Source organism: Myotis davidii, unplaced genomic scaffold (genome assembly GCF_000327345.1).
Source record: "Myotis davidii unplaced genomic scaffold, ASM32734v1 scaffold46, whole genome shotgun sequence".
Taxonomy (NCBI): Eukaryota; Metazoa; Chordata; class Mammalia; order Chiroptera; family Vespertilionidae; genus Myotis; species Myotis davidii.
In genome coordinates, this window is record NW_006383006.1 from 4,988,229 (window position 1) to 4,991,038 (window position 2,810).

Here is a 2,810-nt window from a genome sequence, read left to right on the forward strand (position 1 = left end):
TGATGTCCATTCCGTCTTTTAGTTGTATTTTTGAAGTGGTTGTGCGAGGCAGCAATCTCCAGTGTTTACCTATGCCACCATCTTGGTTTCTCCTGATTGGATTGTTTATCATCCTTTTGTTAGGTTGTATGAGTTCCCTATACATTTTTGAGATTAAACCCTTATCAGATATAACATTGGCAAATATGTTCTCCCATGCAGTGGGCTTTCTTGTTGTTTTGTTGATGGTTTCTTTTTCTGTCCTAAGAGATGTATTGGTAAAGATATTGCTACGACATATGTCTGATATTGTGAATGCATTTTTAATTCATTATACCATTCTGTATTTTCCATAACTTCTACTTGACCATGTGTTACTTTATATATAGTTATAATAAGCACTAGTCATAAAGAAGCATATGTTTTTAAGGAGAATTGAGAAAAAACTCAAAAACAAGGAAGAAAGTAAGATTTTCCCACTATCAAAGCTTTCTTACAGTGTGTCTCCATATTTCAATTCAGTTCACGTGACAAAATGATAACATGTTAACACCCCCCTCACCTTAATGGTTTTATTATTTTTAGTGCTTTTTCAAAAATTAAATTATTGGGGTGACATTGGTCCACATAAACATATAGGTTCAGGTGTGGGTTTCTATGTTACAAGATCTATATGTTATACCGTGGGCCCACCACCCAAAGTCAAATCTTCTCCCATCACCATATATTAGGACCCCCTTTCCCCACCCCCTCACCTTAATGTTTTCCTGGGGGCTTTAGAGAAGTTGTACTTCAGGCAAAGGCATGGGCTGGAATTTCAGATGCCACAGGGAGATATTTTAAGGCAGGTATGTCTCAAATTAGATTCTGAGCACGGATAGACCCCTGCTCCAGGTTGCAGGCCTGTGTTCTGGTTCACCTGGGCATAGGGCCACCTTCCCCTCTGGTGGGAAAGGGAGCACCCTGCATGGCCGATAAGTGCTGTCTCCCTCTGAGGGTTATTTCTAGCACCTCTTTGTGCATATACCCTTTCTTTTTCTTTTTTTTTAAAATCCTCACCTGAGGATATTCTTTTCCGTTGATTTTTAGAGCGGAATGAGGGTAAGAGAGAAAGAGAAACATCGATGTGAGAAAGATACATCAACTGGTTGCCTCTCGTAGGGGCCAGAGATCAAACCTGCACCCAGGTACATGCTTTTGACTGGGAATGAACCCACAACCCTCCAGTGTGCAAGTTGATGCTCTAACCACTGAGTCATGCCAGCCAGGGCCATATATCTTTTCTTTTGCAGATCTGCATTTTATTTTATTATATACTTGACATATTTACTTATGAACAAGTAGTACATTTGCAAAGTACAAATCAAAAACATACGAAAGGGCATAATAAGAAGAAAATCTCTCTCCCATCCCATTCCCTGGCCCCCACTTCTCCCCGCTGGGAGGCAAACTGTGTTGACAGTTTCTGGTGATTTCTTCCAGACACATTTCTATGCTTTTTAGAATTCATGATTTTATTCATACTATGATCTAACTTTGTATGCTTCTCTTTTTTCTCTTAACATTATGTAGTAACTAGAGGCCCAATGCATGAAATTCATGCAAGAGTAGGCCTTCCAGGCTGAGTAATTACTACGGAGCTGAGGCAGCCGCATCTCCTAAAATGCCAATTACCTCGGTTCGGATCAGCGGGAAACCAAAGAGGGGGAGAAGGAGGACAAGCCTATCCGAGCTTTGGATGAGGGTGATATTGCCTTGCTGAAAACTTATGGGCAGAGCGTTTACTCCAGGCAGATCAAGCAGGTTGAAGATGACATTCAACAACGTCTCAAGAAAATTAATGAGCTCACTGGTATTAAAGAGTCTGACACTGGCCTGGCCCCACCAGCACTCTGGGATTTGGCTGCAGATAAGCAAACACTCCAGAGTGAACAGCCTTTGCAGGTTGCGAGATGTACAAAGATAATCAATGCTGATTCGGAGGACCCAAAGCACATTATCAGCGTGAAGCAGCTTGCCCAGTTTGTGGTGGACCTCCGTGATCAGATAGCACCTACTGACGTTGAAGAAGGGCTGGGAGTTGGTGTGGACAGAAATAAGTATCAGATTCACATTCCACTGCCTCCTAAGATTGGCCCAACAGTTACCATGATGCAGGTAGAGGCAGAACCTGATGTCACATACAGTGATGTGGGTGGCTGTAAGGAACAGATGGAGAAACTTCGAGAAGCGGTTGAAACCCCTCTACTTCACCCGGAGAGGTTTGTTAACCTTGGCATTGAGCCTCCCAAAGGCGTGCTGCTCTTTGGTCCACCGGGTACAGGCAACACACTCTGTGCTCGGGCAGTTGCTAACAGGACCGATGCTTGCTTCATTTGAGTTATTGGATCTGAACTTGTACAAAAATATGTCGGTGAGGGGGCACGAATGGTTCGAGAGCTCTTTGAAATCACCAGGACAAAAAAAAAGCCTGCCTTATCTTTGATCAACCAGCTGGATGGTTTCGATCCTCGTGGCAACATTAAAGTGCTGATGGCCACTAACAGACCCGACACTTTGGATCCAGCACTGATGAGGCCAGGGAGACTGGACAGGAATATTGAATTTAGCTTACCTGATCTAGAGGGTCGGACTCATGTTTTTAAAATCCATGCGCGTTCAGTGAGTGTTGAAAAAGAGATATCATTTGAATTGTTAGCATAACTGTGTCCAAATAGCACTGGTGCTGAGATTAGCAGTGTCTGCACAGAAGCTGGTATGTTTGCCATCAGACCCTGTCGAAAAATAGCTACTGAGAAGGATTTTTTGGAAGCCGTAAATAAGGTCATTAA

At 42.9% G+C, this 2,810-nt stretch overlaps 1 pseudogene; it reads left to right on the plus strand.

Annotated features, from left to right (window-relative positions):
- Positions 1-1,641: 1,641 nt before the first annotated feature.
- Positions 1,642-2,682, plus strand: LOC107181530 (annotated as a pseudogene).
- Positions 2,683-2,810: the final 128 nt, after the last annotated feature.